The sequence below is a fragment of the Physeter macrocephalus genome, chromosome 2 (assembly GCF_002837175.3).
Source record: "Physeter macrocephalus isolate SW-GA chromosome 2, ASM283717v5, whole genome shotgun sequence".
NCBI lineage: Eukaryota > Metazoa > Chordata > Mammalia > Artiodactyla > Physeteridae > Physeter > Physeter macrocephalus.
This window is the reverse complement of record NC_041215.1, coordinates 56,804,587-56,832,582: the sequence shown is the minus strand read 5'-3', so window position 1 is coordinate 56,832,582 and position 27,996 is coordinate 56,804,587. Positions and strand designations below refer to the sequence as shown.

General features: G+C 38.3%; 1 long non-coding RNA gene across 5 annotated transcripts in view; it reads right to left on the bottom strand.

The window, feature by feature from the left end:
* The window catches only part of LOC102993068 (uncharacterized), a 179,172-nt gene that overhangs the window by 60,278 nt on the left and 90,898 nt on the right, over positions 1–27,996 (bottom strand). For 2 of the 5 annotated variants that reach the window (XR_002891529.3, XR_003676504.2), the window contains exon 5: positions 6–1,867. The exons of 1 other annotated variant lie outside the window; for it this stretch is intronic. This is a non-coding gene — a long non-coding RNA (uncharacterized lncRNA). Of the gene's footprint in view, positions 1–5; positions 1,868–4,781; positions 7,015–27,996 lie in introns of those variants that run through there. 2 more of the 5 variants (XR_002891527.3, XR_002891528.3) reach the window with 2 other exon arrangements.

Sequence of the window (27,996 nt, the reverse complement as noted above, 5' to 3'; positions counted from 1 at the left end):
GATATATGTTTTTTATATGTTGCTAATGTTGTGCCTAGGATATATTTACAGTATTCATTTCATCAAACGCTGGACTCTCATTTCCAGAATTTTTTTATTTCCATGTGTTTCTTCAGAAGACAGGAATAAACAATCTTGTAATACATGATGGTTCAATACAGTTAAAAGAGCTCCAGGCTATTTATAGCAATTAGACCATAAAGAGGGAAACAAACCATATGTCATTTATTATGTCCATAAAATATAACATATAGAAATAAATTTTGACAGTGATGGTGGAACTATTTGCATGTCACGTGTCAGCGTGTACCACTGGAATTAATGAATAAGACTTGTCACAATGCTTTCTTTTTGGATCTGGCAGGGTCAAATTGCCATAATAAATTTAGCTGTGGCTAACACCGGATGACACCATAGGGACAGAGAAGAATGTGTCCTTATCTCACCTTCCTTAGTCTTTAGTCCCTTCATGATAATTCCCAGGGTATGCAGAGGGTCACATCACACTCAAGCCTTGTTCCACTCTCTGAGATGCCAGAAAAAGCTTCTGCTTCCAACGGTCTCTTGTGTCAACAGAAGCAAACCCTACTCCTGGGGACTGAGGCCTCAGCTATTGTGTCAGTGGCAGAAACATCACTTAGTTGCAGCTTCTGCTTCACTTGGCAGGGTGGTGCCTGAGCCCAGGGCCCTGCCCAGTGAAGGAAGAAGCTTTGCTTCTTCTGCTCAGCCTACAGTGCAGACAGCACCATACCAGGTGCAGGAAAGAAGGAAGAGAGGGCAGTCAAAGAATCGAAGACGTGGCCCACCCCTGAGGGAGTTAGAACGCAACCAAGAGATGGAACAGGCACATAAAGTAATTATAGTATGACCAAAAATTTTTTCATTTATAATGTCTCATTGAACTTGAAGGAGGGTGTATGTTGATAAACACTGAGAGCAGTAAAATCCTGTCCTTATAATAATGGCCTTTGTTTAGCATTAAGTAGTGGGTGGGAGCATTCAAAGGAGATCAACAGTGCTTCATGAGAAGGGGAGACAGGGGAAAGCAGCGGGGAAAACCACCCAGCAGGTGCAGGGGTGGGAGGCTAGAGTGGGCAAAGCTCTCACATCAGAGGGGAGCACTTTTGGAGAAGGGACCTCCCATCTCCAGGCTGAGGAGAGAGACAGGGGAAATAGATAAGTGGAGTGGGGGAGTGGAGGGGTTCAAAGATGCTCTTTTAATGTGTGATGTAAAACCCAGCTTCTTCTCTGTGGAGTATATTTTCTTTGAGGGCACTGCAAAGCCTTGCTGATTCCTCACTGAAGTCTTCAGTGAGGAAAAAGCTGATGCTATTCATGTAGATATGCTATGTAGTCTACAATGGAAATAACACAAAGCAATAAGTTAACAGGTGTTCAAATTCTATCTGCCCATTAAGGCCCCATTCAAACGGCAACCTAATCCAAGAAGCCTCAGCTTAAAATAGGTTCTCTTTCCTCGAGCTCCTGTATCATTCTGTCTGTACCTTTTTTGTGGTACTTATTACTACTACCTTTGGTACTCACTAATACTTCCAGATATGTGTATGCTTTCCTTCTAAATACTATACATTTCTTGAAGACATGATGTGTCTGAGGCACCTTTGCAACTTCGCATTGCATAACACTGGGCTTGAATGTAGTAAATATTTGCTGAATGAATAAGTAAATTTCTGAATGTTGAAATAATATAGTACACATCACATATAAATCGTGAAGGAACTTTGTGTAAACAGGTAAACAGGCTGGAGTTGAACTGGTCAGGTAAGGCATTTAGGCAGAGGTAACTTTTGAGCTGGTTCATAGATAAAATGGTAGAGTTGGATCAATGTGGATCATGAAGAGCATTCTAGGAGAGAAGAACAGTATTATTAGAAAAAGCATTGACCACCATGATCCAAGGATGTAGCTATGGATTTACAGTTATCCCCACTTTTTTCCCAGTAAGAGGGAAAATCAGGCTCTAGTCCTCTTGGGTTAAAGCAGAGTACTGTGCGACGAGGATGAGGAATAATAAAAGTTACTAGCCTGCCCTGGAAAAAAAATACACATACACATACATTCATAACCTTTTTAATGATAGGAGTGAAACATATACTGAAACCATAAGGCACAAACATTATTAAGCAAATTCCAAGAAAATTATATGATGTCCTTTCAAAAGTACAACAATCCATTTCTCATGTTAATTTAATTCCATTAACAGCTGGCAGAAACCTAGGTCATTTATAGCAGCAAAACAAGAAGCTGCTCAGGTGTGAACAAATGATCTACTGGACTAGACCAGTTTGTTAGAAACCCACTCATTTATATATTCAATGTTAATTTATTCAAATATTCATTGAATCCCAAGTGCACATAAAGCACTTGCTAAGCAATTTGGGACATGTATATAAGTTTAAGATCCTTGTCCTCACAGAAATTACAGTCTAGTTTGAAAGATCAGAATTGTGTGATAAATCAAAAATAAATCATAAATCAAAAATAAAATTTAATAAATCAAAAATAAAGATTGATGTAATGTCTGTTATGCGTAAATATAAGTAAACCACGTAGAAAGGACTTTCAGAGAAGGGGTCAACCCCTAAGCTTAAGTACTTCATGGAAAAGGTGGCCTTTGGTCTCGGACTTGAAGGAGGGGATGGCTGCATGGAGTTTTAGAAAGGGCATTGCAGATCAGCAGCAAGGCAGTAGTACAAACACACAGGGCTATATAGTTTATTCCCGGAGCACTAAATATCCTAAATTCCAGACTCATTGGAATTGAAGGTAAATACGCAGAACAGAAAACAAAACAAAAAAAGAACAATGGGTTGGGTACAGGTTGTATAAGGGGTTTTTCTGTTAGTCCCAAGGCCTGTTGAATGCACAAGACTTTTCCAACAGCTCAGGCAGTCCCAGAGATTTTCCCATGACTGGAATTTACCTGCATTATTGAAAACAGCTGTTTGGTTTCTCGTGGGTAAATTTCCAATTTAATACCTTGAAGTACAGATTGTCTCCATTTTCCAAAAAAAAAGAAAATTCAAAACCATACAACATTAGATATCATGATATATTCCTTGAAGATTTCGATATTATCTTTTAGATATTCAAAAAGGAAATTCCACTTAGCCATACTAAGTTAATTTATTCTGTAAACAGTTAGCATGATCCTATAGTATTTTAGCAGCAAAACCAGAACCTCTGAAGCCGATAAATGAGGGCTAGAGTATCAGCCATAATTTACATTTCCAGATTATAGCCACAGTAATGAAACACTTTAGGATTATTAAAACGCATTTTGTACACTGTATTTATTACTTGGCATTTCTTATTTATGACTCATAGAAAGGCAGAGCTAAGTGAAATAAAACACAAACTACACTTTCACTGCAATAATGAGATCCTATTCATTCTCTTAGCCAAATACACTTTTATTAGGTTTTAAATGGCTCTGTTGGTTTGATTCTTGGGAGCAATGCTTTTCACTTTACCTATCTTGGAGGCCTTTCTTAAGCAAACTAATTTAACATAAAGAAAAACACTATATGTAGGTCTTGGAGCTAAACTATATTATTTAAAACACCTGTGGGTAAAGGTTTATTTGACGTGAAATCACAAGGAGCAAACGATTGCAAGTTTTTCTGATAGAATTATTAATGACCATGCTAGGGCTAGCCCACTTGGTCTGGCATTATCTTAATAATTAAAAACAACCCTCGCTTAAGTCAGAATGAAGACCCAGAGAAAAGAAACATAACCATCCAGCCACATCACTCAATTATTACCATTTCCCATTTACAAAAGATATCAGAACCTCCATTATCACTCTTCTATCCTCAGAAAACTGTTTTCACTCAAACTAGAGCAAATTACAAAACCAATTACAAAACACTTCTTTAAAGTGCTTCATTTACTAATGGCTTGGCCTTCTCAAGGAAGACAACAGTGACCTTTCTTGCAGAGCCTCTGACTCAATTGTTCTCTGAGAGTTTCCTCAAGCCACACCTTCTTGGGACAGAAGAGGACCAATGGGATCACTTTATTCAGCCCTATTTAGTTACTTCTCTTACTGATAAGACCTCAGAGTATACAAATCTTCCCAACCTCCATGTCAAATCCTGGTTCTCTCAGAAAATTCCCTGGGGCCCCTGCTAGGAAAAGCAGCATCCCTTGTGGCATGGCTACTCCGATGCCTCCTGCCAGTCCGTGTGGCTTCAGTGTGACAAAGTCACATCCACAGAAGTGGGGTAGACCCTGGAGTCTGTGTGTTGAGATTTATACCATCACTTCATCATTACCAGCATTGTGATGGTAATAGGCACATTTTTTAAGCTTTTTTGTACCTCCGATTTCTCATCTGAAAAATTGATATTAACATAATACTTCAAATGATTGTCATGATAGATAATTCATATGAAGCTGTGATAAATAAAAACTATTAATATCATTTTTTTTTTTTTTTGTGGCATGCGGGCCTCCCTCTCTCGCGGCCTCTCCCGTTGCGGAGCACAGGCCCCGGACGCGCAGGCTCAGCGGCCATGGCTCACGGGCCCAGCCGCTCCGCGGCATGTGGGATCCTCCCAGACCGGGGCGCGAACCCAGTTCCCCTGCATCGGCAGGCGGACGCGCAACCACTGCGCCACCAGGGAAGCCCTATGTCATTGTTTTATATGGCCTCCAGTCAGGCATCAGCCATGAAGCAGCTGAGTCAGGGAGCAATCTGGTTACTTGACTCAGTAACTTTACTCAAAATTGTCCTTCCCTGACAGTCACCACCTCTGGACTGAACTTATGTTCCATGAATTTCCCAGCATTCCTTCTTTCAATAGGAGGATAAATTAGTTCTGTTTGCTAATAGAACTCTGGCGCACCCTCCCAGCCACCTTTGCAGGTGTGCTTACTTGGCTCAGGCACTGGAACCCTCAATACACTGATTGAGGCCATAAATACTTAGGAAAGACTTCTGAAAAATAGTGTCAGGTCATATACACACAGTAATTGAGAGCACTGCAAAGTGGTTAAGAGCCTGCACTCTTGGGTCAGATGGCAGGCTCACTACTGTCACCAGGAATCTTGAGCAAGTCACTTAACCTCTCAGTTTCTCCATCTTCAAATGTGGATAATGGTAATAACTGTACCAATCCCATAGGGTTGGCATGACTATAAAAGGGGTTAATATGTATAGTGCCTAGAATAGTTCCTAGCAAGTATTTTTTTAAGATTTTTTTTTGATGTGGACCATTTTTAAAATCTTTATTGAACTTGTTACAATATTGCTTCTGTTTTATGTTTTGTTTCTTGGCCACACGGCATGTGGGATCTTATCTCCCCAACCAGCGATGGAACCTGCACCCCCTGCATTGGAAGGCAAAGTCTTTAACCACTGGACCGACAGGGAAGTCCCTCTAGCAAGTACTTTTAGAGCTCAATACAGAATGTTAACTCTGGTTACCTGTTATCTTTGTTATAAAACATGATCATTCAGAAGCTTGGAAGGTTAAGTCTGGGTTTGAATCCCAGCCACCCCACTTTCAAACTCTATAATCTTGGATGATGGGGAGGATGATAACTAATATTTATTAAACTACATACCAGACAGTTTATATACGTTATCTCATTTGTATTTCACTAACATGCTATAAGGTAAGTGTTGTTATTATACCCATTTACCAGATGAGCAACTAAGATCTAGAGAAGTTTATAATTACCGAAAGGCACAGAGCTGGCTAGTAACAGAATAAGGACTAATTACCCTTTTCCCTTAACCACTAGACCATATTCCCTTTCCATATTACATACTATCCACCCTACAGGGTTAAGAGGATCAAAAATAACCGAAGTGGTCAAGAAAGGTAGCACTTATAATCAAAGTGCAAACCTTAAAGCACTTCATGAGAAGCATAAGATCTTTCTGTTAATAGTGAGTGTCTGAGGCTTGGGGGGCTAAAGTGTTGAAAGCACATCACACAGTTTTCAAGGAGAGAAGATTCAGAGCTGGGTCATTTCCTTACAGACCTATACTAGGGCAGGCCTGAAGCACCACGGCCTCCATGTGCTAATTGTAAGATTTTAACAACACTTAAGCTCATACCTCTAAAACGAGAAGTGCATCCAAGGGCCCTGTAAACATGGTCCAAAATGTCTTTTTCACACTCAGTATCGTTTGCTGACACCACTCTGAAGGAAATGGAATGCAGACTCAATGTGCTCTGGGGAACACTTCCTTTCCCTGGGATACACCCCTGCAGTATTTGCCTTATTCTGTTTCAACATTGTTTAAAAGACATTAGCTACCCTAAGATGGATAGAGGCAACATGAGTGCATCGTGGAGGGCCAAGCAGCCATGAAGCAGGATTCTGGGGAAAACATGCCCTGAGTGAGGAATGAACCATCCTTCTTGCTGGAGACTTCTTGCTGGAGGGTTTATAAAGGGAATGGATCCAGCCCTCCTTGTGTATAACTCGGAGACCTCAGTGGTGCCAGGAGCATAGATGAACAACAATTTTGTTTTGCTGCAAGGGCGTGGACTATAAACAAATGAGATTCTAGAGGCTTTATAAAAGTGGGGAAATGAAAAGAAAAGAAACAGTACATGGAAAACTGGAAGGTGGGGGAGGAGAGATGAGACTGGGGAGAGAGAAGAAATCTAAAGGGAGGTTTCTTAAGCTTTGCGTGTAATTTGACAGTCTCCTCATCTCCCCATGAAAAACTGTAGTAATATTTGTACTATCTGCCACTATTTTGGGTATGAGCTTTTTATCTTGAGAAAGGTATGAGCACGGGGAAAGTTTGTGACCAACCTCAATTCAGCCCAGAGGCTGCTCAAGGGGACCCAGCAGTTAGGAGGAATCACTGAAAGTCCCTTGGCTGAACATTTTTGTAAAAAGGGGAAAAAAGTGACTTCCGAGGCATTCCTAGTGATGTGAACTGGCCCGCACATCTAGCAAATTCCCTTCGGTGGATATCTGGAAGACAGCAGGGCTTCTCCCTCATAGTCTTGTTCCAGGTTACTGTATGGTACAAAGAAAGCAAATCTCAGACCGAATTCAGCAATGTAAACCTATCCTTGGAAGCTTGGTCCTGTCCCAGCTCCATGCAACTTACACCCACCAAAGAAACAGCCACGTGGGGCAAGTGGTGACACAATCACACAGAAGCAGAATTCAGCTGAGTTTCTGTTTGGATCAGGTGCACCAGGTTTGAACAGAAGACACAGAAGATATTTGGAGCCACGGTGCCTCTAACTGTGCAGCAAGGGTGGAGATGCCAAGGGTCTACACAAGTTTTCTAACTAACCCACATATCTGGCACAGTACATGTTTCACCAATGAAATAAAATTTCTAGCAGTTCTTACGTTCATTGAAAACCCTCTAATGTAGATTGAGATAGCAGTAGTTGAAGATTTATACCCATGGCCTTCAGAAAGTGAAGTCCTGATTAGAGTCTTTCAAATGCTAACTAAGCAGCCTTCTGATGTGTACTCTGGATTAAGTTACTTCAAATATTAACTAGGCATGAATTAAAACTAATTTACACTCACTGACTCACACATATTATCGTCCATGCTAGAGTATTTTAAAGCTAAATTACAGCCACTGTAATAGCCCATTGTCTTTGGTCCTGCAGCTAGTAAACAGCCCAGCTGGAACAGAAGCTTCGTGTGGCCCAATACAACCATTTCTATCACTAAAAGGAGTTTACGGTCCAGTAAGAGAAACTGACATGTACACAGTTAAAACAAAGGAATGAGAGAAACCAGCCTTAAGTTTGCAAAGAGTAAAATTAGTGTTTGTGTTGCTTTAAAATACCAGCCTGTTTTTGCAGTGAATAAGACAACTGGCTATTCATTTAGAAAAAAAAAAAATTCTGATTCTTCTTCACATGATTCTCTAAAGTAAATTCCAAATGACTGGCAATATGCATGAAACTATAAAATGTACAAATTCTTTAATCCAGCTTTTTCCCTTTTCAACATTTGCTTTAATGAGATAATCACATATATGAAATATATCTATGTACAAGGGTGCCCACCACATCAGTATGGTAGCAAAAAATCAGAAACAGCTAAAAGTCATAACAGGGAACTGATTGAGCCAATTAGTGTAACTGACTACAATGAATTTTGCCTTCCTTTATGTACTTTTGTAAATTGTTTGAATGTTTATGATGAGTATATTTTTATAAGAGTCATCAAGAGTTATTAAAGGCATGGCTGATGATATGGCTTATTACTTTGGGTTTACACTCTTTAAAACATAAATCAACTCATGCCACTCACCTGCTCCAAACACTTTAATGGCATCCAACCAAATTTGCAATAAAACACAAATCTTTATAAGGTGTAGCCCATGCCTGCCTTTCCAGCCTTATCCTCCTTCATTCACCCCACCCCCATCCCCAGTTCTCTACCCTCCAGTCACACTGGCCATCACTCAACTCCTTCAGCACACTTGCCTTGTTTCCCACCCCAGAGTAACAGCCCTGCTCCAGCCCTACAGCTACTCCCTGATGAGAAGACATATTGACCCCCTCTTCACCTACACAGCTTTTCCTTAAAATCCAATATCAAGTGGCTGTCAATTCTTCAAGCAGGCCCTGCCTGACCTATAATCCAAATTCAATCTCCATTATACTTTCTTCTAGAAATGAGTACTCTTTCACCTCAGCTTTTATCACCAGGCATGATTACACAGTCGTTAGTGTATTTCTTTAAAGTCAGACTTCCCATTGAGCTATTAGCTCCAGGTAGGACCTCCAGGTGTGATCACCCCACCTAGTACCTGCCCAGGATCTGACACTTAGTAGAGATTCAATATATCTCTGTTCACTGGATAAATAGGAACTGAAGAACAGGGCAAGTGGAACATGTGATTTTAAATTCTGAAACAAAAAATAACACCTAGCATCTCTTGAGAACTTTATAAGAAAGTAGTTTGCCCCTTTTTTTATTTACTCCTGATAAAATTGTGTACAGTAGGTTATCATTATCCATGATTTATAAAAAGATTAGAAGCTATTAAATGACAAAAAGTAAATATGCTTTTTAAAACATACAAATAATAAAAATGTTGATGCAATTCTCAAAACCAAGTCTTCAGCTCTAAATCCAGACCCTACTCCACTGCCTCCTTCAAGAAGCTTGTTGAAAATGGATAACCCTACCTGAATCTGGGGACAAGAGAGTTCCAGATGGAGGGACAAGTTTCATATTCAGGCCCACCAGCAGAGATTATGATAGATGACCTTCCTGACTAGATTTTCAGATGACTAATCAGCTAAGCAAAAAGCCTACATATTGGAGCATTTGATAAAAAGCTCTACAATCTTTGACAAATGTTTTTAACTTACAGACAAGAGTTCATAATTTAGAAGATTTGGTCATCCCCTGGCAGACATTAAACATCAGTAAATAAAAATTATATATGTTCCACTTCTGGGTTTTAGCCCATGGAAACTGCACACACATGCAATACACACACACACACACACACACACACACTTCACATACATACATCACATACCATAGAACATATCAGAATTATTTTTCTATGAAGTATCTTCTAAAGAACCATGGACAGTACTCATCTACTAAGAATGGTTACAGCAAACAAATTCCTAAAAACTATCTTAAGTAATAAAATTTCTAACTAAGATTAGTATCATGTAATGTGTGCCTCCAAAAAAGAGAAATCACTCAAGAAGTCAAAGAGTAGTCAATTCTGCTAAAGAAAAAGTTAAGAACACAAAAATAACAAACCATCTGTTTGCCCCCCTCTATTTTTTTCTCCTTTATGCCCCAATTGCTGCTGATGATGGTGATAATCTATAGCCTGAGAAAAACTCACAACTTTAGGGGCCCAGAAATATTGGACAAATATTTGTTTTAATATTCTATGTTTGAACAAGAACAGCAACTATATTTATGCCAAATAATATTTAGTCTCTTCACTCTCAGAAGGGCTTTATTCTGAATTTTTACTTTAGATTTGAAAAAGAGCTGCTGTTCACAAATAGAAAATGGGGACTCCTTTTCAGCAAGACAAAAATTCCAATTGAAAAGTTTTATCATTTAATTTCTGACAGAAGTAGCTGCAAGTTGGCAAGCTGTATGAAACAATTTATCATGTGATTGATTTTCCCCAAAATACCTAAGAAATATCTAAGAAATTTAACTTTTTCACTGGAAGCATCTTTCAAACACCCAAATACTGAATTTTCCATTTCCATAACTTAAATAAATTGTAGTGTGTGTGTGTGTGTGTGTGTGTGTATACCCATATACCCATAGCATAATAAAAGTGACTGCAACTCTAGAAGCTACAGAAAGAAATTATTTCTCTGGAGCTGAGATGTATCTCAAAAATATGTCAATTAATACCAGACATAGTCTTATCCCTTTAATATTCCACAGACAGTCTGTTTCATTCCTTATGGACTGGCATCTACTCATAAATGATATTTCCCATATGTCAGAGAGGAAAGCTCATAATGAAATGTTAATAGTTAGACTAGAGTTTCAATCATTTCTGGCTTCTTTTCTGGAAAAAGGGGGGTCAGCTCCATGCTGAGGTCATTTGTGCCTTCTTTTTTCTAAGGTTTGGTTATTTTGCTTGAACTCAGTGTCAGCTGTGAACATCAGCAAAGTTTGGGGTCACTGAATTCTTAATAGTCAAGATTTTTTTTAATTTCATGGGGGTTACAATTGTACACAGGGAAAGATCAAAGGTCCTTGGGATTATTTTTCTTCTGAAAGAATTACTGTAAATTTAGATTCTTTTTTGGTCCTGGGGAGAACATTCTCTAGCAATCTCCATAGATTTCAATTTCGCCCCCAGGCCGCTGGGGCCTCCAGGGAGATCAAGTAGCCTCAAATGAGACCAGTGGCTCTTCAATTAATCTTGAACTCAAGATTACAGCTGCCCCGACTGCCATTCCCAACCCTCTCAGCCCTGGGTGAAATATATGAAATTTTTTCATATATTGAGATAGCAGTAGTTGAAGGTTTATACCCATGGCCTTCAGAAAGTGAAGTCCTGATTAGAGTCTTTCAAATGCTAACTAAGCAGCCTTCTGATGTGTACTCTGGATTAAGTTACTTCAAATATTAACTAGGCATGAATTAAAACTAATTTACACTAATTAGTGTAAATTAGTTTTAATTTACACTAATTTTTTAGTGTCCTGTCCTGGGGAGCCAGGACACATTCAGGAAGAGTCTGTGAGAAACTGCAGTCTTTCTCATATGGCATAGTTACATAAGGATGCCTTTTCGTATCTGTGTGCCTCCAAAAATAAAAGGCACCAGATACTTGAACCACTAGGACATTCCCGAACTTGTGTTTCTAACTGGCCTAATATAGCCTTCCCTGTTCTGATAGTGTAATCAGTGAAATGTAGTATAATCAAAGGCTGTGGAAAAATGCACTGAATCCCTTCTCATGCTGGGGCATTCCTTGAGAAGATCTTACCTAAGGGGGTTGTGGCTGGTTGTGTCTGGGGCAGAGTCAGCAACGTAAGGTTTCTGAGAGCCTGTCCTGGGGGGAGAGGCTAGTCAGCCCATTCCCAGACAGACTCTGTTCTCACCACCTCTCCGCTAGAACTTCTACTAGGCTGTTCCAGCAATTCAAGTTACTCACCTCTTCAGGTAGTTCTGTTGGAGGAGAGGCCCAAGTTGCAAAATAGGAATTTTTAAAAAATATCTTCATGGTAAAAGTATAAAAGGAATGGAATAAAAGGATTTTCATTGAAAAACACTTATCAAGGGTTATAAAATGATAGAATTGGCTCAAACCCAACTCTGAATAAAGACAGCCCTCCATTTCCACTAACCATCTCTAGGGAATAGATACTAGGATTCACTAGATACTCTGAAAATTATTATACCTGACAGATAAAGGCATATTAATTAAATAACTAAGAAATTATTATGAGACATGACGAAGACAGACTTGAAGGGAAACAATAAATATTCTTTATGTGGCATTGTACTACCCAGAAGTACTGCAAAATTGCCTCTGGATATTTTGAAATGAAACATTAATTAGCATATATGTCTCTACCACTAAACTGATAACTTGATAAATTCAGGGACTATGGCTATCTGGCTCACCACCATACCACAAGTGTCTAACAAAGTGGCACATAGTAGGCACTCAATAAACATTTTTTTTGTTGCATAAATAAATGAATGAATCTATGGTACAAAGAAACTTGGTATGCATGATAATAATAAGCACTGTACGAATGTAAATATTAATATGTTTTATATTGCCTTTAGCATCAAACCTATCTTATTTCCTTATATTTATTTGAAAATTATTGCATATTGTGGCAGAGAGTTCTCTTCTTCTTCTTCTGGCTCCACCACCAGACTATATTTCCCAGTCCCCCTGTAGTTAGACAGCATCACTGGACTGATTCCAGACAATGAAATGTAGGTAGAAGTGACATGCATCACCACTGGGGCAATGCAGTTGAGAGTGGATATGCTTTCTCCACATTCTCTTACTTTCCCCACATGTGTAGCTGAATGCAGAGGACAACAAGGTCCTAGAAGATAGTGGAGCCACACAAGGGAATGAGTCTGGTTTCCTGAGTGACCACGTGGAGCAGAGCCCCATGTTGAACCATACCAGACTAAGAAAAATAAACTTCTATTATATATTTTATATATATTGTATAGCCATTAGCTTATATTAACTAATATTCATGGATTAGGAAGAGAAAGCTATTATTTACTGGGATGTTACATTCTCTCAAATATTATTTTTTAATTAATTATTTTAGTATAAAGCAGAAAGCAGAGAATATTATAAGTAATCTTGGAAAAGATGAAATCCAAGTATCTCTCTTCTTCCTTGGCACTTGCCCCTATTTCATCCTCATTCTACTTTTAAGGAATAAGTAAAGGGAATAAAATATTCTGGGAAATGAAAAGATGAATAATGTGACAGTCTCAAATTTTCTGACTACAGATTTATACCACTGGGTTCTCTCATTATCTTCTAAGGCAAAATAGAATTCCTTTCCTTAAAAGTTGCTTTCACACCATTGCATTCATATACATGCCTTCATATCTATAGTTATCTATGGAAAGAATTTTCTTTTCTTTCAGGGTTTGGCAAATTTTTAATCAACCCAAAGTTGCATTTGTGGCTCATGTGCCACTCTCGAATTCTAAGCACCATGCAAAATAGTTGAACTGGTTCCTTGTAATTGTCCTTATGCCAAAATTTCTCTTAAATTTTCTTAGCACTGTTCGTGAAATAACATCTCCATAGGCTAAGTGAGCTAAGAAGTAAAAATTATACAGTTATATAATTTTGGAGACAAATAAGGACTACCACTGCACAAATTATTATGTATCTTTTGTTTTCCCATCATTATAGGTTGATGATATAAGAAAGAAAATCAACATAAACCCAGATTTTGAAAATCTTCAGGCTGAGAAAGATTTAGTTTGACTCAGGCATAGATGCACCTGTGTTCTCTAAGCCCCTTGGCACTACCCTCCTTATAAGGTAATCACCCTTCTCCCTTTCCCTATAGGAAACCAGAACTATGGTTCAGAAGCCACAAGCATCAGTCTGAAGGCCCCATATAATAAATTATCTCCCACATACAAGACCCCAAGGAAATTAAAATAGAGAAATAAAGTTTTATCACTTTTTGTTTGTTTGGTTTGGGCCTATAGCTTGATTTAATTAAGTATAATCATCTAATTTCATTTTATTCTGCTCATGTGGCCAAGTATGTATTATCACAGGAGCTGTATGCTACTATTTAAAAGATATCCTTTAATATCTTAAACAAAACATTGACCAGTAATGAGCCCATTCTGTTAATGAAGTGATTATTATGGCCTAAAGCTATACTTGGGATTTAGAAAAGTCTGAAAGATAAAATAAATTTAAAGCTTAAATGTAAACAGAAATGTCAAAATAATTAAACATCAAGTCAAGAAATATAACTCAAGGTGAGAATATTCTTAGATATTCCCATATTTTGCTGACAAAATTCCTACCATTTTTGGGCAAAACAAAATATTACCTGATAGATTAGCAAAATAAGCATAATGTGTTCTCCCTAAATAAACTCTCCTATTTCAATCTCCATACACAGTGTGCTTTGCTATGAACCAGTGACCTTAAAAGGAAGCAATATCTGCCTAGCTTTCCATTGCTGCTTCATTTCATGGATAAATCACTCCAAGAATGGCATGAATATGTAGAGAATTCCTGGCATGCTACTTGCCATACACACTTTTAAAATTTCTGGAAGGCTGGCCCTAGAAGGCATATAAAATGCCCTGAGAGCAGTGTTCTATTTGCTGTGGCCTAGAATTCACTCAAAATTTGATCACTATTTAGACACCATGGAAATTATGGTTAGTAGAAACTAGCTATAGACATTACCGTTTCCCCTGGGAATACAAACCATCCTCACTCCACTCCCTGCACACCCGCACTCATCTTAAAAACATACATAAGGATAAATTCCTCAGCCACTTACTTACATGAGGTTTTAATTCCCCCAGGTTAAGAATCCCTCAGCTAAAGAGACAACTGCATCTTCACCATTGGAGTCCTGCATTCTCAGCATGGTGGGTTGGTTTTACTTGAAGTAGCAAAAAGTCAGAGGAATTCCTAGAGTATCAAAGCTACTGAAGTCTTCACATGTGTTTCGTTATTTGTTTGATATTGTTTTCCCTAAAAATTTAACAGGGACCTATCTGTTCAGCCAGTGCTTATGTTGTGGTATCACATATGCACAACGAGTATGAGGGAAATTTTTTTTTCCTTTTTGAGTCCAGTTCTGTGCTGGTGCATGAGGGGACTGCAGGAGTTAGATTGTAAGGGGCTACTCTGAGTCCCCGCCTGCTATGCCAGCACCCAGGTTGGTCCACTTCCCACAAATGAAACTATTCCATGACTTATACCGCTTACCAGATCCAATCCTGATTGAGAAAAGGAGCCTTGAGCAGCTCCGGGCCCGTTTGACATTCCTGTCCAGAGCATGAAAATACTCTTGTTTTAAAATATGCCACCTAAAGAGATGTTCATGATATGTTGTTAAGTGAACAAACCACATAACAAAATTACTTGTAAAATATGATCCCACATTCATAAAGCAGATGTATTAGTTTGCTAGGGCTGCTGTAACCAAGTATCACAAACAGAGTAGCTTAAACAACAGAAATGTATTGTCTCATTGCTCTGGAGACTGGAAGTCCAAGACCAAGGTATTGGCAGGGTTGGTTCCTTCTGTGAACTGTGTGAGAGAAAATCTGTTCTAGGCCTCTTCCCTAGCATCTGGTTCTTTCCTGGCAATCTTTGGTGTTCCTTGGCTTGTAGAAGCATCACCCTACTCTCTGCCTTGACCTTCACATGGCATTCTCCCTGTATGCATGTTTCTGTGTTCAAATTTCCCCTTTTTATACGGACACCAGTCATATTGGATTAGGGCCCTCTCTAATGACCTCATCTTAACTAATTACATCTGCAATGACTCTATTTCCAAATAAGGTCACATTCTGAGGTACTATGGGTTAGGACTTCAACATATGGATTTTAAAGGGATACCATTCAACCCATTACAGCAAATGAAAATGAAAAGTTTCTATTTATTTGTATATGTAATATAAGCATAGAGAAAGGGATGGAAAGATACATGGGATACACAAACTGTTAACTTTCATTAACCAGGCATCAGATTACTGGGGTTAAGGACTAGTTATTACCTACTTTATTATACATTTAATATTGTATCAACTGTTAGAATGAATAGGTATTAATTTTATTTTTTTAATTGTTAAATTTATTTTTGGCTGTGTTGGGTCTTCGTTGCTGCATGCGGGCTTCCTCTAGTTGCAGCGAGCGGGGGCTACTCTTAGTTGCGGTGCGTGGGCTTCTCATTGTAGTGGCTTCTCTTGTTGAGGAGCACAGGCTCTGGGAGTGTATGGGCTTCAATAGTTGTGGCACGCGGGCTTAGTTGCTCCGTGGCACGTGGGATCGTCCCGGACCAGGGCTCAAACCCGTGTCCCCTGCGTTGGCAGGCGGATTCTTAACCACTGCGCCACCAGGGAAGTCCCAGGTATTAATTTTATAATTAAAAATCTAATAAAAATTAAAATGAAAACTTCAGTAATAAAATATATTGCTGGAAAACAGAAATTTTCCCAAATTATTGCATTTCTCTTCTTCCTTTCAACCCACTTCTCTAAAGCCTTAAAGTAATCATTGTCTCTAAGAACCCAGGATGCAGAAGCCATACACTGATGAAAAGAGAAAATTTGGATGGTAACAAAGTCAATTGATAGAAAAGTAGGGACAAAAGCTAAACATAACAGATATGAGAATGATGGTTGTAATAACAGATTGGGTAAGTGTGAAAATCATTGGTTTGAAGGGAGATGAGAGAAAAAATTACAATAAAGAAAGTATTCATGCATGAAAAGAGGAGTGGCTCTCAAGACTGCTGCATGGAAACAGAGATCTGTTGAAATGTTGGATGAGTTGGGGATAGAAAATGAATCAGAGAATAAGAACTCTAAGATAAAAAATTAAAAGGCCTGATTATAATGTATTTTCCTGAATGTGAAAGATAAGTGTGGGAGCCGGAATAATGCCCCCCCCACAAAGATATCCACTCCCTAATCACTCAAAACCTGTGAATGTTACCTTTGTGACCAAAGGACCTTGTAAGTATCATTAAGGGTACACACCTAGAGATAGAGAGAATATCCTGGATTATCTGGGTGGTTCCAATCTAATCTCATCAGCACTCACAAACAGAGAACTTTTCTAGGCTGAGTTGAAGATGAGACAGAAGGAAGAGAGATTCCAAGCAGGGGAAGGGCTCAACCCACCACTGCTGGCTTTGAAGACACAGGAAGGGAGCCAAGAGCCAAGGAATATGGGTGGCCTCTGGAAGCTGTGAACAGCCCTCAACTGACAGCCAACAGGACAAGGGGATTTCAGTCCCACAACCACAAGGGGCTGAATCCTGCCAATAACTTGAATGAGCAGAAAACAGATCCACCTCTAGAATCTCCAGAAAGGAACACAGCAGCCTGTCAACACAGTGATTTCAGCCTGGTGAGACCCATGTTGGACTTCTGATCTTCAGAAATGCAGGATGTTAAATTTGAGTTGTTTAAGGCCACTAAGTTTATGGTAATTAGTTATAGCAGCAACAGCAAACTAATAAGTAAGACTTATAGGATCTATGATTATAAATATTTAAATGATGCCTTTTGAGTATCCCCTCTATTCAAAGCACTGTGCTGAGTACATTATGAACCGTATCCAATTCAGCCCTCACCACTGGATCTCCTCTGTAGATTGTGTAGTCCAACTGTCTCTTTTTAAATATCAGTGAATTAAGGTCAGGAAAACAAAAATATCTGTTTAATGTCATACAGCTCTTTGAAATCTCAGGATTTCGTTCTGGCACTATCAGTAGAGCAATCTCTGAGACAAATAACTGATATTTTTCTAGCAGTGGGAATGGACTGCCCTGTCTTATTCCTGTCTCTGCTCCTGCTTTCAGGGAGTAACTGCTTGGAGTCAGTCATACTATCAGAGAATAAAGGAAAGTTATCCGGCCCTCACTGAGATGGAGTCTGCCCCTGGAAAAGCTAGAGTGCACTCTAACTGAAGGTTAATTAAAACAGAGAGGGAAATTTCAGGCCAAATTTTAAGGCAGCACTGAGATAACGCAGGTCAAATGGCACCTCCTCCTTGAAGTGGCTCCCTTTCCTCTTCCCAGAGACTCCTTCCTCTGAGTACATGCAGCATTCTCCCTCTAGCTCTTATGGCCTTACTGCTTTCTAGCTTGTGTTAGAGTTGCTTATGCATATGCCTAATCTCTGAGTGTGGTTATGATTTACTGAACAATACCCTGTGTCAGACACTCAACCAGATGATTTAACCTGCATTATCTGATTTAATCCCCGTAAATGCCTATGTGATGGGTACTATAATTATTGACAATTTTGTATACAAAGGGCCTGAAGTCAAACAGATCTCGCAACTTACTCAAGGCCTCACAATTAATAAGTGGCACAGCCAGTATTCAAGACCTGCTGTTTGTCTCCCAAGCCTGTACTCTCAACTTACAACAAAGCTCTTCAAGGATGAAATGAAACCAATGTTTATTCATTGGTTTATTCACTGCATCCCCAGGGCAAAGTAAAGAATAAATATTTGCAGAATGGAAGAAAAGAGACCATGAGTGGGAAAATCTCAGAAAGAAAAGTCTGACTAGTGAAGGATACCACCTCCTTAAAATCTGGCTCACCATCTCTCCCAAATACTAAATAGGAATAATGAGAGGTAAATATTCCTGTACTTATATACTATTTACTGGGAACTACATTTATATGCTTATATTAATATATTCTAATTTTCATTTTTTACTACCAATGAACCAATCCAAAGGGCAAAGATGGAACATGATGTGACTTACTAAAATGTCTAGGAAAAAGTGTACAGCACCAGAGTGCCTGCTGGCCAGTCTCCCCTTATAATCCTGCAGCTCTATCTGTGAAGCCCTGTAACCACTGCAGTTTGATCACAGGGAGACCAGGTTGCCAAGGCCTCCAGATGTGACTAAGCATACATACATCCTGCAAAAGTAGATGCTGATCTTCAGGTAAAGGCATCATTGAATCTACAATTTTGTTCTAACTATACGCATTCAGCATCTCTACTTCCTGCTCTATTATAAATTCCATGAAAGTAGGAACAATATTGATTTGGTCCATGGCTTCATCCCCAGTGCTTGGTCCAGGGCAAAGGCTCAATAACCATTTACTAAATGAATCCATAAATGAGTGAATATCTCTAGACCAGCATCCAGAGGATTAATTAGCAAGACAACAGACCAGTGATTACATGTGTAGGTTTCTGATTTGATTCTAACAATGGAACATAAAATTTATCTACAATGATACTGTATCAGTTTTGATCAAAAGATAAAGAAAATCCCAGTAAAAGTCAAAAAATTTTTTATCTGCTGTCACAATAGGCTGGGAGGCAGAGCAGTTAAGGAGCTGGTTATTTGGCTCTTCAGTGAAATCCTCAAGGTAACAGCATCTTTCTGTTTGTGCCCTATGCCATCTTCAACATGCTGCCTGGTCCTTTGGCTAGCTCCTCTCATAATTATAGGATAGATTCAGAAGATCCAGTGTCACCTCCTCACCCAGCTTCAACCAGAGACAATAAGCAACTGAACTTTCTTTTGCATCTATTCTAAGGATCAAAAAAATCTTTCTCTCAAGCACAATCAACTGAAGTATCCTCAGTGGCCAGAATTACATTACACGTCTCATTCTGAAGCTAATCACCATCAAGGTGGCTGGACTTACCATGACAAAAATTAGACTTATCAAGATTCACTCCCTGAGAACTGGAAAGGGCTCAGACTCTCCTACTTGCCACAGCCATCTGGTTACTAAACCAAATAAACTTACTGTGGCAAGGAAGAAGTAAAGGAAATGGCTGTTGAATAAATTGCTACAAGAGTTCCAGATTCAGGCAAGAAAAAGTCTAGATGGCCCTCTTTTGGCATAGGTATCTAAATGCCAAGTAGATTCCCCAAACCTTTCTTCACCATTCTAAAGGCCAGCAGCCATGTTCATGGCAGATAGCTTATTTTTTCTGGCATTAATTTTGTCCTCAACAGAACTAGGAATCTGTGATTCCCACTACTCTAGGCTACTCTCCTTTAAAAAAAATCAGATTCCAACATTCCTGGGACTCCATATTTCTGTTTAAGACCCAGTCCTGGATTCTGACTCATCATATATTTTGATGGGTAAAAATAAGCCTTAACTTACCAAAACAAATCTGGGTGATCCAGGAAACCTGTTGCAATGGACTGTATGTTTATGTCACCCCGTAATTCATATGCTGAAATCCTAACCCACAAAGTGATGGTATTAGGTATTAGGCAGAGCCTTAATGGATGAAACTAGTATCCTTATAAAAGAAACCCCAGAGAGATCCTTCCCCTCTCTCCCATGTGAGGTTACATTAAAAAGGCAGCTGTCTAAAGAAGCAGGCTCACACCAGACACCGAATCTACCAAAGCCTTGACCTTGGACTTCCCAGTCACCAGAAAAGTGAGAAATAAATTTCTGTTGTTTATAAGTTACCCAGCCTGTGGTATTTTGTTATAGCAGCCAGAATGGACTAATACATCTGTCTTTCTGGAAATTTACTGAATTCTAAACTACCTCCACAGAGAAGGGTTTGGGGGGAGTATATGGAGAGTCAATCCTGTGTGACCTACTTGCTACTACTGGTATAAATAGCACTGTTCTTTACCCAGACCACTCCCTCTGCAAGATCATTCTTACTCTTTATTTTTGAGATCTGATATCTTCACCTTTGAGTAGATTGTAAGTCCCCAGTTAACTCTAAAGTTTGAAGAACCTGAACCAAAGTTTCAAGTCTGCCCTTCTCATTTAGCAGCAGGTACACCAGTAACAGGAGCTGAAAACATGGATTGTGAATGATCCCCAAAGATACACAGTAGGACTTTCACTTCTTCAGATCTAACTGAATTTGGATTTCTAGTGTGTTTCCTGCCTTGATGGTTCATGATGAGTTATAACACAAGAGGGAAAAAAATTTCTATACCACTCTTCAGATTACATTAGATAATCTAGAGAAAGAGTGGATTAAGAAAACTATGCCAAAAATACAAAATAAGAATAATGAAAGTAGCAGGGAGAGAGCAAAAAGTGTGTGTGTGCTCAGACTCATAGGCTGTATTAAAAGTGGCTGCAGCTTGCAGAGATGCCTGTGGGATAAGTAAATGTGCTGTCAGTCCCAATTACCTTGCTGGGCCTTGTTTTTGTTACTTCAGGGCCTGTGCTATCTGGCACTGGAGCCCTGCATCAGCCAAGCTCCTAGCCAGCCAAAGAAGACTGAGAGGCAGGCCTTGCACTTGAGCCTGGGAACTGTCACTCTGTGTCTCTTTAGACTTTTGACAGGATATGCCTTTCCAACAGGCTGTCAGTTTGATTCCTGACTTGCCAAAGTAGCTGTGTGCACAGAGGTGTTTAAAAAACCACAGAGGAGCACCTGATCTAGTCCAACAAGTGATGACAAAAAACAGCCATTGCTTTAGAAAAAAAAAAGAGAAAGAGAAGTATAGCAATAATTAATTGGCAAAATTAATTAACTCACTTTGTGACCAACACCTGTTATGCAAAAAAAGGAAAAAAAAAAAGCAGTCACCATGCAAACTCACAAATTAACACTGTAAATGATCCATGCAGAAATGAACTTGAAATTAATTCTACTGGCTGAGTTAATGTGTTGAAAAAGCACGCTGAGTTGGTGGTAGGTTCCTTTGGCTTCCATTTCATTAAACAATATTGAGAAAAAAAAAAAAAGCTATGATTGGTACAACTCATCCTGTGAGCTGCAAAGTCAAGAATGTTTTGCTGCCCATGACGCTTTTCCCAGGGTTAATATCCTTCTTACTTCAATTAGAGAGACATTTAAAAGATCAACTCATGGATTAGCACCTGAGCATATTATTTTTTATTGTTTTAATGTCAGGGACAGGGATCAAAGAATTTACTTCACTATTACTATAGAGTTTTTTTTTAAACTCTAGGAGGAAAGAGAAAAATTCCCCACAGGGCGGTGATGAATGTGTGGCTACAAATTCAACATAGTTTGATATCACCATTGCTTTACTTTGCTGCCCCACACACCAAAGGAGTTATTTCTCCAGTCTCCTCTTCCAAAATGGACATCAGGACTCCCGCTCTTCAGCCCTAACAAATTCTCCATCCTACAACATGGAGCAGTCTGAAAATGCAGAGAGAGACACATGTCCTCTCCCATAAGAAATGAACAGTAATCTGTGCATTACGTCTGGGATGTTGGCTTCAAATTATCAAGAAAGGAAGAGTAAGCCTGGAGACTATGCAGACTCAAGAGTCTCCAGACGAAACTGTCTGACTGCCAGAATTATTGCACCCAGAAACAAACAACCTGATTTGAGATTTGTAGTCTGTTTTGGCTTCTTGTAGTGGCTACCATTACAACTATTTGTATCCTTTCTATGTGACTTTGGGCTAATTATATTTAACCTTTCTCTGACTGTTTCCTCATCTATAAAATGAGGACAAGTAATAATACCTACATCAAAGGATTGTTGTAAAGATTAAATGAGTTAATTTTCACAAGGCAGTTATAACAGAGCCAGGTAAGCACTATGTGAATATTAGCTCTTATTCTTAATCTAACAACATATAACTAGCTTAATCTTCTATTTCTTTAATTATTATTTACTTCCTGTTGTAAATGATGAAGAAATTCCTATCATTCTATTTCCTTGCAGCTGCCCTCTTTTCCCTTTGATCTTAGTTATTACATTCTTTACACCTTTAAATAAGACACTTTTATAGCACTAGGTAATATATTTACATCTATTAGTTGATTTATCAGCTTTAAACAATACACATTGACTTCTGATACAAAAGAAACTCAGAAAATATGTATGGGATAATTTCAGACTCACTGGGCCCACTGTGAGGTGGACACTCCATTTATCACCCAATGTCCATATGGTCCAACTTTGAGAAGGATACCACAGTTGCATTCTGGGTCCTTTGGAGAACAGTATTACCTCGGAGCTGATATACAATAACCTCTTAACGATTTCTGTATCTCTATTTATCATATGCATATTTATCCTGTTTGATGGAAGACTGAGAGAGAAGATTCTCACAATTGATACTTATTCCAGGTATCTATGGCTGTGTAACAAACAACCCCTAAATTAAGAAGTTTAAAAGAACACATAATTATTATTGCTCACATTTCTATAATTGAATGGGCTCCAATGGGTAGTTCTTACTTAGAGTCTCCCATACTTTGTAGTCAGATAGAGCTAGGGCTGGAGTCATCTAAAAGCTTAACTGGGTTGGACATCCACGATGGCTTTTCATTCACAGGCCTGGCACCTTGGTACTCCTTGGTCTTCCTCTCTCTTTCTGTTTTTTAGTTTTCATAGTATGGATAGTCACATTTCTCACCCCTTCACTAGCTTCCAAGAAGCCAGAAAGAAGCTGCTAGGCTAGTTAAAAGGTACACCTGGAACTGGCACAAGGACACTTCTAGCGTATTCTATTGGTTAAAGCATTTACAGAGCTCACCCAGGTTCAAGGGAACCAAGAAATAAACTCCATTTCTTGATGGGGGAGTGTCCCCTCGATGGGGGAGGTCACACTGCAGAGGGTATGTGGATTGGGAGATCTGCCACCCTGAGATGTTTGTAGTATGAAGCCCTTCCTTCACTCTAAGGGCTCTGGGTTTGTGAACTTCCTCAGTAATGTGAATGGGCAGCAGCTATGACTCTTTTGGAGGCTTAAGTCAAGCCTCTGTTCACCATATCTAAAGAGGTTTCTTAATCCTACAAAGAGGTTCTTAGAGGATTGCCATATCTAAGAATAAAAAAAACAGACAATCCTTTGGCAAAATTAATTAAGAATAAAAGAAAAAAGACATATCAACGTTAGGAATAAAAAGGGAAGAAAAGGATGGTAAAGCTTTTTCAAATCAAAAAGGGGATGCTATGAAAAATTTCCTGCCAATAAATTGGAAAACTCAGAATAGCAAATTAACTAGAAAACTATATACCTTACCATGGTGAACTCAATAATAAATAGAAAAACTTAATAACTTTATAACCATTTAACAAATAGAATCAGTAAAAATCTCCACTATTATCTCCCCCCAAACGTTACCCTAACAGTTTTATAGGCAAGTTCTACCACAACTTAAAGGGACATATAATTTTAACATTACGCACACTGCTCCAAAGAAATTTTTTAAAAATAACAAAGTTCCAACTCATTTTATAAAGCTAAAAATCTTGATATCAACAATGTATAAGATAATTCATAAAAGGAAAATCATAGACAAATCTCATTTTTAATACAGATGTAAAAACCCTAAATGGAATGTTAGAAAACAATATCGACAATGTCATGACAAGTAATATATCATGACTAAATATTGTTCTAGGAATACATAGATTATTAAAATTTAGAAATTGTACTAATATAATTTCCACATTAAGAGATTAAAAGAGAAAAACCATATAATCCTCTGAAAAGGCACAGAGAAGCATTCAATAAAATCTAACCAATCTCTTAACAAGCTAAAATAGAGGAAGCTTCCTCAACCTAAGGAGTACTTACTGCAAACCAGCAACAAACACACACTTAAATAAGGCATTCTCTTTACAATTAGGAAACAGACAACTATTAACTCTGTCACCACCCCTCCTCCACATTGAACTAGGTGCCTTGGTCTAGTAAGAGAAGAAAGAAAAGAGAGAGACAGAGAGGGAGGAAGGAAGGAAGGAAGGAAGGGAGGGAGGGAGGGAGGGAGGGAGGGAGGGAGGGGAGGGGAGGGAGAGAGGAAGAAGGAAAGAGAAGGAAATATGTAAAATTGAAACAGAAGGAAAAAACTGTCACTATTCACAAAAAATATAACTGTCAGCATAGAAAAAACACAGATAACTAGAATTAATAACAAAGTTTAGCAAAGCAATGAGATAGCTATAAGATCAATATATAAATTTTTCTATAATTATATAGAATCTAAAAAGTACATTATTTATAACCTAGTAATTCAACTTCTATGTAACTCCCCTAAAGAAACTCTCACAGATATGCATAAGGGATACATAAAGGATTTTCAAAGTTCTATCAGTAGGGGAATCAACTGTGACATTCATATAATAGAATACTATACAGCAGTTACAATAAATGAACTAGGGTCATATGTATCAATGGATAAATCTGGATAAATCTAAAAACACAGTGTTGTGTAAAAAAGCAAGCTAGAAAAGAGTAGGGGTATGACCTTGAGCAAGTTAATTAACCTCTCTGTAACTCAGTTTCCTTGTTTATAAAATGAGGATGATAATAATAGCACACACCTTCTACAGTTAGTTCGTGTACTATGCTTCAGGACAGTGCCTGAAAGACAGTAAGTACTTCATAAGTGTTCACCATGCTGCTGCTGCTGCTGCTAAGACATATACTTTTTAAATGTAAGAACAATTTTATATATTGTTTATGGATGATAATAGCAAAATTACAAAACGGAAATGTCACAATAATAGTTAAGTCTGGAAAAAGGAGGGAGGAGAAAGAAGTGGAGTATCTCTATCTATATCTATAATATATGTATTTATCAGTAAGAGATACCTGAAGTAAATATAGCAAAAAGGTAACATATTTAAATCTAGGTGGTAGATGTGTGTGTGACTTTGTTATATCATTCCCTATATTTGTGTATGCTTGAAATATTTCATAAAAAATTTCAAAGAAAGGGATTGGAACGAGATGTTTCAAGATGTTAATAGCAACACGCTTGGGTTTATGAATGTGAATGTTCTTTGTTTTCTTGAATAGAGTTTTCTGAATTTTCCAAATTTTCTACAATGAGAATGTATTTCTTTTATAATTAGACAAAAATAATTTTTTAAAGCAAAGATAAAATCCTTTTAACATTGAAGTCACCAGAGGTTTGCTTCATCTAAATTAATCTTCACTTAGATTCCTCTAATCCAAACCAAATCTCTATATATTAAAAATTGCATAACTTTAATTATAGAGCATTTGATTTATTATACCAAAATTTATATTTACAAAATATAAATAAGCATCCTTTTCTAATTCACAAATAATTTATGAATTTTTTCACCATCTTTATTGTAATAAAATGTCATTCCCTATAAATTTCACATTCCTGATACAGTGGGGGAAAGAGTAGAAAGGATCTCTGGATATATTCCTTAGAAAACCCACAAACTGACACCATCACAGACCTTCTCTAACCTCCCCTATTTGATGTTTCATATCTAAAAGTACATCTAATCTGAAAACAGAACTGATCTTCAGAGACCTTGTAATTTATCTTTTACCATGATTACAATTTCTAGTCTAACCAGCAGCAGTTCAAACTGAACTCTGATCCAAATGATCAATAGCTGTGCGTGACCCATTAGATGTGAGAATATTAAATAGTTTTTGGATAAGGGCTGTCCAAATGAAAAGCATATAATTACCATCTATTAACATATATTGAAGCAAATAACACAAAAATGCAAAATGTGTCACATACAGACTATCAGAATTCCAGTGACTATGATGCTAAGGATAGATCTTATATTTTACATATGGATTTGTACCAAATTATGATTTATGTCTTTAAGTGTTTATTATTTAAAATGCTGGCCTTAAGCCACAAAATGGGTAAATCTGTGAAAAAAACACATTTAATTTCTGATTCCATTTTTGTGTGTGTGTGCCTCTGCTTTCTTAACATAAAATTTCCCTACTTACTTGTAGGAAGTAGCCATGGATAATTAAATCAGTTTGATAAGAAAATAATTCCAAATATCTAGCTTACTTTTCATGTTTTCCCTTGCAAACAAAAAGCCTATATAGTTATAGAAGCATAAAATTGTATAAAGAATAGAACTTACAGAAAAATGAGTCTGATCTCCTACCTTGAGTATCTGAGAGAATAGCAAATAAGTTCTCTAAACATCCCATGGTAGCTCCTTCCAATATTTAACAATGCAGTCTTTGGAAATTTTTCTTTATGAAAACCTAAATCCCTGGTGTTCTAAGGTAAACCTAGACAAGTAACATTTTATGGCATATTTCCCAGTCTCCCTTGCAGTTAGCTGAAGGTTTTGTGACTGTATCCAGGACAGTAGGATATAAGAAAGATGATGTAATCGACTTCCAGATCTGTCTTTCAAAACATCTCATGTGAAGATGGATGTTAGCTGAACCTATTGTGGTCATCATTTCACAATACATGTAAATCAAATCATCATGCTGTATGCCTTAAACTTATATAGTGATGTATGTCAATTATTTTTCAATAACACTGGAAAAAAAAAATCTCAGGCATCTCCTCATTGCTGTGGTAAGACTACATGTTCCAAATGCCATAGCTGTAAGAGGCAGGAGTATCACCCAGGGCCAAAAATAAACTTATAGTGAGCCTCTGAGGTTTCTGGGTTTGCTTAAGACTACATCATAGGCTAGCCTATTCAGGTTCAGATACTTACTGAAGGTCTTTTCAGATTCGAGCATAATGAGACAAAACTTCCAGCATTCATTCCCATTTCCAACCCCTCCCACTACCATCCCCTGGCCCTTCTTTTCATTCAATAGTGCTGTAATTCAGGATTGGCATCCTGTCCTCGTGGTCCCTATATTTTTCTTTCTCCCCCCCAGCCACCAGTCCTTCCTCCTTTGTTTCTTTGTTTTCTCCGAATCCTAAATTTTACCTCTGAAACCTCATTCTCTCTCTTGGGCCAGAAGTGGGTTGGACAAGCTGTCCTTAGTTGTCTGTGCATCTCAAGGTATGGAGGGGATAATTCCCTCTTCCTCCTCCTCTTCCCACCAGACCCTGGAGATACGATAGGGAAGCCTTCTTGTGAGAAACACTATGCAACAGTCTTTAACCTAGGCAGGACCTGAAGGTCAGACAAGTTAGGTCTTCTGCTTCAACAGATTTCAGCCTTGTTGGAAAGAGGAGTATGAAGCCCCCTTTTCTGGTCTTCTTGGGGCAGGGCTAAGGCTTTACATCACTGTCTTTACTTCTCCTACAACTGCTTCACTGGTGAAGGTATTTCCCAGAAAGCCTATTCAAAACACACAGAAATCTAAATAACATCCACCTTCCAGTTACTGTTTTAGTGCTTTAACTTCCTGAGTGATTGTTTGATGAGATTCCCCCATTGTCTTTGCATTAGGTTTCCTTTTTTTTTTTTTTTAAATCTTTTTACATAGGAACCATTTCAACAGACCTGCCATATAGAACTAGTCTTTCAAGCAAGATAAAGATTAGCCTGACCTTTCTTACATCAATTAATCAATACTGTTTCACCACAGATTTACCTTTTAACCTTGGTGTTTCCACAGTGCAAT